Source organism: Acanthopagrus latus, chromosome 9, assembly GCF_904848185.1.
Source record: "Acanthopagrus latus isolate v.2019 chromosome 9, fAcaLat1.1, whole genome shotgun sequence".
NCBI classification, from domain to species: Eukaryota; Metazoa; Chordata; class Actinopteri; order Spariformes; family Sparidae; genus Acanthopagrus; species Acanthopagrus latus.
The window spans coordinates 19,373,441-19,384,798 of NC_051047.1; the positions used below are offsets into that span (position 1 = coordinate 19,373,441).

At 41.7% G+C, this 11,358-nt stretch overlaps 1 protein-coding gene across 1 annotated transcript in view; it reads left to right on the plus strand.

Annotated features, from left to right (window-relative positions):
• The first annotated feature begins 5,539 nt into the window (after positions 1 to 5,539).
• edar (ectodysplasin A receptor) overlaps positions 5,540 to 11,358 on the plus strand; it is a 40,088-nt gene continuing 34,269 nt past the window's right edge. Inside the window, exon 1 of the mRNA XM_037110736.1 lies at positions 5,540 to 5,845. The gene's annotated coding sequence lies outside the window, so the exon portion shown is untranslated. The remainder of the gene's footprint in view (positions 5,846 to 11,358) is intronic.

Here is an 11,358-nt window from a genome sequence, read left to right on the forward strand (position 1 = left end):
TGCGTTTCACCTCCAGAGACCTGACATTTCTCACAGGTCTGTGTGTATCACTGTGGCTGCAGAACATTGCAATGCTCCGGCAGTTCAGCCGCAAAAAAAAAAAAAAAAAAGTATGCGTTGATGTTGTTGTCGTCGTCGAACCCTGATTTTGTATGCCTCACCAGCACAAGCGGCCCACGAGTGCTGGCAACGAGCCCGAACTCATGGCTTGTCTCGCTCTCTCTATCGTTACCCACTCATGTCTCATGCCCAGTGCGTTTCATCTGCTTAATACAATTCTCCACAGCCAATGATTCAGAATTAGAGGGGAAACTACAGGGACAGGCGAACAAAAAAAAATGATTATTGGGTGAAAATCCCCTCAATCCATTTAAGCGGCATCGCCAGGGCTCCCCGGTGGACACAGCGCCGTCAATAACAAACAAAAGGTGGATGCTGCTTAAGTAGCAGATGTGTCAATTAGGGATGATAACTAGCATCACAAGCTCCGTGAGATGTCACCAAGACTGAGCTCTGTCCAATAACCATACGTGTAATTACTGCATGTGCACAGCACTAATGTAATGATGCATGTTGTGCTCACGCTGTACAGGCTGTCATGAGTCAGTGTTACAGGCTACTGATGGACACAGATTATGCATTTGTACAAGATGTTGTATATTTTCTTTAATTTATTCATGTAACAGATATAATATATAATACGTCATGCTGAATTTATTTGCTTATTTCAAACAGCATGTCCAGTTATTTCATATGTGAGCACCAGTTGTCGCATTATGTCATTCTGAGTGTTCTGCTGGTGCACTTCTGTCTCCAACTATATTGCAATTTGTTGGTTGCATTTTCAATTTTATGACAGGGAGGAGAGAGAATTGTGCTTAAACTTCACATTGTCTTATGTTGCAACTTTACATTTCTTTCGGTTCGGTTTTCTGTTTATCTCTTGTCACAATGCCGTGCTACTGCTCTGGTGAGGTTAAGGCACAAAAACAACTTGGTTATCGTCATGAAATCATCACGGTTTGGTTTAAAATATTGTGTAAAGACTACTTTGAATTGCAGCCATGCGAAAGTGATATGACAATATAGTCTGTAGCCTATGACATGTATGTGTGGATGTATCCTGGTGTCCTGCTGACTGGGCTGGCTGGATATCACAAGGTTTCCAGGAATGCAGCTGGAAATTCACCGCGGCCTCCTTCAAAATATCCAGTTGTGTCACACTTACAAATGTTGAAACACAGTCTTGAACTGTGGTCACTGGCTTGGCAGCCTCCTCACTTAAGTCCACGACCATCCTGTCCACCTCCTGATATTAAAGTCAGTTACACCTTTTCTGTCTTTCCAGTGGGCTTTTAGTGATTTTAGTTATCTTGTTATTTGTATGTTGTCCAGTGGGAAATTCTTGTGATGATGATAAACCGCGGAATTCAACTTGACCTGATGCATGTGTTCACACTTCTACATCGAACTTTCATCGCCTCTTTTATCATCTTCATTTTTTTTTTGTTTTTTGTTTTTTTTATCAGTAATATCAACAATAACTCTCACCCGCTCCCTTTCCATCATCTCTTTGTAAACACAAGAGTTCTCCTGACGACTCCCCTGGAGAAAGATTAAATCTCGTTCGCCTGAGACAATCAAATACGATGAATAAGAAGTGTGTGTGTGATCTTCTCTGTGTACCTATACGTACCATACACCTCTCTCCCATCCGCCAATGTCCTTCGTTCATGCAAAAGTAGGTTAGCTGACACGGCAGTTACCATGGCAACCGGCTCTCTGCTTCCTTGTTGAAGTGTAGTTAGAGGATGTGAGTGTGTTCAGGGTGACGCTGACAGTGGTGCTAACAACGCCACCGAGTCTGTAGTGGGTTCACTTGTTCAGCATGTGATCCTCCGACAACAGCTTTTTTTCCTCCACATCACAAAAAATGGACACAAGTTTCTAGAGAGCAACATGTCAACTGAGATTCCAGAGTGTTTTTTATGACCTGTAGTGTTGGAATATACAACCTGTGTTTGATCTGGAAGATGAAGTGAATATTTACTGGTTTTTAATTTGAACTGAATCAGATGAAGTTCTACATACAGTCACACAACATCAGTATGTAAATGTGGAATTCAGTCGAGTCTTTATCCCCCCCTGTGGTTTTAAATGCAGACTTTTTCATTGAGGATCATTTGGTAGATATCAAATATTAGGTGGAAAAATATCAGCTATTGCATTTTTATGTTCTGTATTGCATTGGTTTTAATCTTTGAAAAATGAAAAAGCATATTTTAAACTTCTCCTCTCAGAGCTCGAGCCTCCTTGGGGCTCATAAAAAAGCACGAGGAAGTTTGTTTTTAATGATTTTTTTCCTCTGCAAATTGAAGTTACCCTTACTTCATTATGCCGAGAAGTAAATTAGGCCTCCGCTGACTGCTATCTTCTCTGAGCTACAGTACTTTGATGCGCCGCTGAGGGGGGGTTAAAACAGGATAGCCGGTCTGTGACAGCTGCTGCACTTAGGCTATCTGAATATTTAAACTCAGATCTCCAATATTAATGTTTGTAGACCTCAAGACTCTGTAGAGAATCAAAATACAATCTGCCACGGATTAAATGCATTCATGGACCATGTGAGTTACAACCGTATGAGACGTGAACATTCGAATTTCAGTTCATATATTAAAAAGCTAATTTTGATATGTGAATTCCACATTTTTTACAATTTATCTGACATGTAATTTGCTGTTCTAAAGTGAACTAAATCTTTAACATGGGAAAAAAATGTACATTTTCACAATTGATTGGCTTTTTAAACACGCAAATGTAAATTTCAACATGTGAATATTACGTTTTCAGGGATAAGTGATGTAGAAATAAAATATTGCATATCATATTCCTTTTCCCGGTCGACCATGTGCCCGGTAACAAACAAAACTGCACAGATATTGTTGTTTAGTGAGGCATCATAAATGCTGTTTCTCCGTTTTGTTTCCATCATCTGATTTATTACATTTCATAGATTCTTCCATGTATCCTCCTGTAAAATGCTGAAGGAGCCCCATCAGGTTATCGGTGCTCCTACACAAGGTTTTATGTTATGTTTCCTTATCAAATAATCCCTAATCTGATTGTGTTGAATCTTTGTTTGTCCCCTTTATACCTCAGCTTGTTTCATTGTATTGTCTCATATATAATACATGTCACATTATCTTAAATCTCGTTATATCCCATTTCACCTTCTGCGGAGGCAGTTGCGTGTGTTTTCGTGTTCAGCCATCCATCATAGTAAATACAGGTTGTGCTTAATATGTGTTTTTGTCCGGTGCGCGACGGAGCAGCCATCATTCTCTCAGCAGAACTCATCACTCTTCTTGTTATCCTCTCCTCATCCTCTCTTTATCCTCTCTTCTCATCTAATCTCTTCTCCTCTCATCCTCCTTTTCAGCCAGGAAGCCCCTGGATCGACATCAATGGGCCTCAAAAGGAACGAGGGAGACAGACAGAGACACGAAGGGAGACGAGAGATGAGGACGGAGAGAGAGGGGCAGGGAGAGTGAAAGAGGAGGAAAAAAACAAAACAGAAAGTGACCAAGAAAGATGAAGAGGATGGAGGTAAACAGAAGAAGAGAAACAGGAACAGTGGGAAAGACAGAGAGACGGCGAGGGGCAGAGTGAGTAATTACAGGACTCCCAGTGTTTTCAAAGCCCCTCTTTTATCTCACCCTTCCTGTGGCTGAGAAAAAGAGAAGCAGCGGAAAGAGGGGGAGGAGGAGAGGAAGACTAAAGTCCAAGCTTTAGTCCAACTCAGACAACAGGCACCAGTCATCCACATCACACACACAAGCAGACGACACACTCAAACTAATTTATAGCTTCTGTTTCAAAGACCTTTTCTTATCTGAAACAAGATGGCTGTGTGTGTGTGTGTGTGCGTGTGTGTACCTACTGTTAAGTACTTTAACGTTGACCGTGGTAATATTCCCAATAAATACTGAAATATATCCAACTTTTCTGTCTCAGTCTGTGAACATTGTGCTTGTTATTTCTATATGTTTTATGTCAATACATGTCAAAGGTGACAGTGTACACTGTTTTAACCAGTAGAAGTTGAAACTGTAGTGGTAGCATTAGTAAAAATAGAGAGTGTAAAGTAAAGAATTACTGTGTTGAACTATATATATACATACATACAAATATATATGACAATATCAGTCATTAATAGCAATAGTAGCAATATGTGCAGTAGTAGTGATGGTTGCTGTTGGTAAATTTGGATTCTGTAAACTTGTAATGAACATTTTTTCAGAATTTCATAATCAATAATTTAGAAAATTACTGGCAGATTAATCAGCTATGAGGCTACTTATACTGTACAGTATATGAACATACACAGAAATTATGTGGCTATGTACACAACATATAACATATAATATATAGAAAAACTAAATAAAAGCGCAGTGGTCCTTACGTTTGCTAATGGTATACTTCTTTAAAACAAAAAATAAGAGTATAATTCAGTTTTAGTTGATTATGTACATATCAGAAATATAACAAAGTTATACTTAGGGATACTTCTGTGTTTGTACTTGACACGTGATCAAGACATGGAAGGATGTCGAGTTGAGTTTTCACTGTTATGTTCCTGTATTTTGGCATCCAACACACAGATCTACTTGTTTTAAAAGGTTTGGTTCATAAAGAAAGTGAATGTGTTCTTAATCCTGAGTATGTTGTGAATTTGTTATAGGTGTAGTTAACTGACACAAAAGAGTCGCCTTCTACTTTAAAGGTGCACTCTGTAGTTTTGAAGACATTTTAATCAGAGCTAAATATACAAAAACATCTCTTGGTTTTAATAACTGTGTACACTGAAAGCACAACACAATTTAATTCAACTTTGTTTAAATGTGGCGGACCCTGCTACCTTTCTAGCTTCAGACATTGTTCTAGAGAGCTTAGTTTCCTCTGAGAGCAACTTGTTTATTCAGTTACGGAAAAACATAAATAGGTCTGAGTTATATATATCGTGAATATTAAAAAGAGATGAGTTTGAATTCTTCTCCAAAACTACTTAGTGCACCTTTAATCCTGAATATGTTGTAACATTTTTTACATAGGTGTGGTCCACTGGCACCGTAGAGTCAACTTTAAAGATGCATTATGTAGCTTTGAAGACATTTTCACCACGAGAGAGAAACTAAATAAACCAACTCTCGGTTTCCATAACCGTATAAACTGAACTGAACTAAACTTTTCCGAGAACAGCTTGTTTATTCAAAAGTAAAGTAGATAGTCTACATAGTGCCCCTTTGAAGAAACAATCAAAGGTGACTTCCAAGTATAAAACCTGAGTAGCCTAGTTACCGGTGTGTCAGTGAACGCAACCTGGCGACCGGTTTGTGTTCATCCCGGTGGTGGTCTCTCTGACTTGAAGCCTGCTGCCACTGCGCCTGCGCGGCCACTAGATGGCGCGGTTGAGTCGTAGCCTGGAGCGCGTTAATTGGCCCCCGCCGCGCGGAGGAGAGTCTACCTGGGCCCACGTTAATCTGTCTCTCATTCAGGGCGGAGGAAGCTTGTCATACTTTCTTTCTTTCTTTTTTTTTTTCTTCTCATCAAGGAGGAGCCTGGAGACACACCGACGTGCTCCAAAGTGGAGGCTGAGGCACAACTCAAACTGTGCGGAGTAAAATAAAGACCGTCAGACAGCACACCTCGGCGATGCTTACCCGACACCACGCCACAGATTGATCACCGATCGGCAGGAGCGATCAGCCGCCAGCAGGACCCGCAGTGCCAGCTGCCGCCCCCACACCTCTCTCCCTCTCCCCCTCTCTCTCTCTCCGAGCTCCAGGTAAGACGTCTGTCTGAGCAGCTCCGCTCTCAGGAATGCGAGGACGGATTGCTGCAAGACTTCGGGGGGGAAATTCCTGAGCAACACTCATTATTGTGGCAAACAAACGTGCTTTTATGTCACTTTTTAACTTCTAAGAAACGCAAGCAGGAGTTGGCTCTTCTCTGCTGAAACAGGACTTTGTAGGCTTTGAGGCAGACACACTGCAGATGCGCGTCTTTAAGGAAAGTCGATGCATCTGGTTGAGGTTATATTCGCGGTTATTTGGGTTGAAAATACGCAGTTTAGGTGACATCTCGTTTCACTGACTGACCACAGTGGGACACGTCAGGCAACACAATGCAGATGTTTGTTCTCCAGTGCATGAGGCTGGAGGACTGTATCTCTCCAGGATGACTGTTTGTCTGCCTAAAATACATTTTTTTTTTAGCACAGTGTGCACGTTAACAAGCGTAACCTGGAATACATTCTGAAGTATGTAAAGGTACGTGTTGGTGCAGAGGTTGTAGCCCAAGGTGGAAGACAGACGTGATTGCTTTCTCACATCACTTGCCTCACAGTTGAGGCCTGAGTTGCTCCTTGACAGGGCTCTCAGACAGCACAGAGTCACTTATGGTGAAACCTGTGCTGCAGCAGCAGGGTTCAGATAATTTAATTCTTCATCATAAATCATTTTAATGCTGCGAAATAAGACGTATCACTCCTGCAGTGTTGTTCCTCTGAGACTTTATTTATTTATTTATTTATTTATAGCCGTTTTGTTGGAGAAACTGTGCGTTTGTGACCTCACACATCTTTCTCTCGCTGTCTGCATAATTGTTTTTTTTGGTGCCGCCTGACTGTCCCGGGCCCCGGGGCCCCCGGGGGAAGTCCTGCCCGCAGACAGGCAGCCTGGCCCGGCTGGGGACATGCCGGGTCCTGCCGCGCCTCTGAAGTCTGCTGGCTGGCTTTGAACTGTAGCTGCTGGAGGTGGAAATCAATCCGTCTCTATCTCCCCACCACCACCTCCTCCTCCTCCTCCTTTCTCCCTTTTACTCTTTCCCTTCTTTCTATCTCTCTATCTACCTCCGCTCTCTCCCCTCCTGCAGCCCCCAGCACAGTGCGTCTCCTCTGCCATCGAATCTTTTAATGTTCCCAGGTAGAAAGGCGAAAGGAGACGCAGGGAAGAAACAGGGGAGGGAGTGTAACTCATCTTCAAAAGGAGTTCTTGAGGATTAAAGGGATGAAGGCAAAAAAACTAACAAAGCCAGCGCCTGTAGTCATGATCATCCTATACTAGACTCAAACGAATGGATAATTTGTGTACTTACTCATCGCTTAATGCTCCTCGGCACTAGAATTCACACAATGACCCTATTTATTTTCGAGTGATATCATAGAAAGAAAAAGGGATTCTTGTGTGTGAGTGTGTTTCGTTTTTTTTTTTCTTGGGAAAGTTATTGTTGAGATTTATGCCGCAGCTGATTCCAATCCACACAGCATATCCATTTCCCCCCCGAATCCGAATTTATAGAGCTCAGGAGGCCTGTTATGGCTGAACGTTGCATAACGCTTCACACATCTGAGACTATATTGTACCAAACACATAAGAAGCGGTTTACATATGGAAGTGGAGTTATTCAGTTCATTAGGTTATTGCATTTAATTTATGGCGTGGCGGTTTGTAGAGGCTTTTATCCAAACAACGGCTACATTTACTCTTAAATCCTTTATGTATTGTATGATGTATAGATTTGTAGTAACCGTCTTGGAGAATGTAAGTTTTTTGTTAGATTTATAGGCTAGTAAAGCAGTCCAGTGGAAGATGAATCCAAAAGAAAATACAATTTTGGCTCACAAAATGGGCATTGTTGTTTTTAATCGAAAACAAATTCTTCCACATGAATGACTGGTGTTGTACTTTTTCTAGCGATGCGGAAATAGACACAAAGCTTTGATAATCTGTTTGTACTGAAGTATATTTAAAGGTGCCCTGTGGAGTTGTCACTGCTCGCACATTCAGCATTTGTTTCCATCTCCACTGACGTGTTGAAAACATTCCCGTTGAAGGAAAATTGATCTTGAAAAGTTGCATTGTTTACATCAGTGTTTACTTCCTGGCAGTCTTCACCTTCCCGGCCTTGGTTGGTATATTGATTTTGTTTGCTGGTGCTTCTTGGCTACCTGTAGATTAGCGGAACGTATGTGTAGTCATCAGCATACATGTATATACGGCCATCAGCATGCATGTATCTGTGATGCTGAGGATCTGCATGTGCTCAACACTGGTAGGTCTTATAAACCAGTGAGTATTGTTCTTTTAAAGAGGAAACAAAAGTCTTCTTCAGATAACATCCTGCCTTACTGTGTCCCAAATAACTTCCCCGTGTAACTAATAATTGCTGCACACCAGGACAGGCAACTTTGAATAAGTCAGTGGATCTTTGGGACCCCCCGAGGGGCTTCCAGGAGGTCCTCGGCAAAATGCGAGGTAGCTGCATTTCATTATGTTTTAATTTACATGCACTAATCTCCAGCAAAGCAACATAAAAAGGGAAAAAAAAAAGTTTTTTAATCATAGGTTTCACTCTCACCGCTATTATTTCCCCACGAGCGGCGCAGACGGTTTAACAAACCAATACTGAATCAAAGGTTGAAGCCTCTCCGCGGAGCCCCAGGGAGCACGTTTTAATCACGCTGAGGTTTGTGGTGTAATTTGTGTCTACTTAAGAGTCCTCCGAATGGAAACTGCCTCAGTTAGTCATCAGTGTTTAACTATTTTGTGGAAAAACAGAAATACAATGAGGTATTTAAAAAATCCTATTTTTTTTATATATTACACAAAATGATTAGTTGTTAAGACAAAGCTGAAACAGATTGTTGTGTGGGAGTGGGCGTCTTAAAGTAACAGCTTCTGCACGCCATGGCAGGTTTTAATCCCACGTTGTGGTGTGTTTTGGCAGACCGTTGGTGGGTGGGAAGTCGGTGAGGGATCACGTTGTGGGGCACCTGTGCAGTCTGGTGCTGAATCTGTAGTGATGTTGCGGTCCGAACTGCTCGTGTTGGCGAGTGAAAATACGCTTTACAAGAAGACGGCAAAGATGCCTCTGTTGGTTTAACATACTTAAATTCTTAAAGTCTTCATTTTTTTTCAAAGGGCCGTGAGGATGAAGTTGGCTTCAGCCTCACAGCCACATCCATTCATCAAGAAAAGCTACTGCTCAGACTGGAATTAGCCCAACCCAGTCACCAGGATAAAACGTTGGCGGGTAATGTTTCTGTAAACCACTGATACATTCATATTTGTATGTGTCACAGGCCCATGTAGCATTTCTGTCTGTCCATATTACATGTTTGTGGCATGACTTTGTGGAGGGTCTGGTGTCGGAGTTACAGGCGAGAACGCTGCCAGGCCAGTGACCGCAGCTCGAGACTGTGTTTCCACATTTGTAAATGTGAAACCACTGGATATTTTTAGGAAAAGGACGGGATCCAGCTGTGTTTGTGCCGACCAAAATGCCATTTTAAAGCCAAAAACATGATCTTTTCCTAACCCCAACCAAGTGTTGTCAGTGCTTAAACCCAACAAAACCGTAAGTATAGTGTTGTTTTAACATATCTGTGATTTGCAGAAACGTACGTCGCCAACATTTTTTAGTTTTCTTTTTTCCTGGCGATGTGGTCGAGTTATCCAACGGCTAGAAACACTCTGAGAAGGCGCAGATTAATGTAAGAATACTTCACAGTGGGTGAAATGCTGACAGCAAGCAGAAGCGAACAACACTGATACAACGCTGATTTCTTTTAACTGAAAATAACTATTGTAACACTAACGGTCTTTGAGTAAGGTCATTTATATTAGAGCTGTGGTGGTGGTGCCCATGTGTGGCACATTCTTTAGTGGAACCTCTAACCCATTTACCAAGTAAAGTAGACTCAATTTTTGTTGGTTGTTGGTTTCCTCGATTTGGGGTTGGCAACTCTGGCACAGTGTTTGCCTTCAGTCCGAAACCAAGAAATCACCAACATTAGGAGTCGACCGATGTGGCTTTTTCAGGGCTGATACCGATACAGATAATCAGAAATCAAGGAGACTGATAATCAATATTTGGAACTACTATTAACTTGTGAGAGGAAGTTGCATCAAAGCCAGAGTAGCGATATTGATAACAATTTTTCTAATATCAAAAACAGTTAATGTTCTGTCATTATACTTCTGAATATCTCACCACCAAATAATTCCCCAACACGAGGCATTTCTTTGCACATTTTTCTGTCAAATACTTAAAAACATGCTGAGTTAAAAACGCAAGACAGTTTTTTTATGGTGAAAGAAGGAATGCAGAGATGCAAATATTGCAGAATAATCACTTTGCCAAAGTAACAATTTGTGTCGATGCTCGTGTCAATACTATAAAACAAGGGGAGGAAGGAAACACCTTTTACCAAAGCACATGTAACTTTCTTTTTGTGTCCCAGATGATGGTTTGTTCAGCAATCCCTTCATTGCAGGTTATTTAAAAAGGGAAACAGTAATGTGTGGAGATAATAGCTGGTTGCAGATTAAGCTTTCCCACCTACAGCCGCTGCAAAACAAACAGAGACGGAGACAGAGAGAGAGATGTTCTGCCCCAGCGGAGCTACAGAAGGGAACAAGGGATCAGGGAGAGGAGACGATGAAAGACAGATCACCGGCAGGCACAGAATCAAAGAGTTTACAGACTGACTGGAGCTGGGATAGGTGTGTGTGTGTGTGTGTGTATATATGTGTGTGTGTGTGTGTGTCTTTTCATGTGCTCTAAGAGTTTGTTTTTCCTGTGCAGCGAATGGGAAGCTGACAAGTAAGTCTGTAATTAAAGCAATCAAAAGATGAAGAGAGATGAAGAGACATCACACACACACACACACACACATCCATACGTGTGCACACACACATTTCACGTTGTGCTCTGGTCATGTATGTAATTTTTATTTTTCGGAGGTGTGTTTTTCTGCTTTGTGGAAGATCTGCTCATTATTTAAGGAATCAGGTCTTCCCATGACGTCCTCTCTGGAAAACAGAAACAGAGACACCGGCTTTTTGTGTGTCCCAGTTGCAGTAGTTTTCTCGTCTGATTTGTTGGTGGAAATTCAAGTTGCTGCAAAGCAATGTTTTGACACTCCTGTGAAAACAATGTTCACACTGATAAACCACGACACTGCAGTTGGACGGGATCGGGGTAAATAGATTTTTTTTAGGTCGGCAGCAGCAGACGAGAGCCAGCTGTTGTCTGAGGTTTGTGTCTGTCTCCGAAGCTGGAAATCGCTTTAATCAGGGGTTTATTTTCACATCAAACTCAAGACGGTCATCATGTTGCAAATTAGACCTATCTGTTTATGGCTCATTTAGTTTGCGATATCTGAGCCTTGATGGCTACTTTGTTCAGTGAGTTTGACTTCCTTTAGCACTAAAGACTTGGAGAACCGGAAGGAACATTCGCAAATATGCGCGAGCCTGAATTGCAGAGAATGATGATTAATTGCAGCTATAGTGC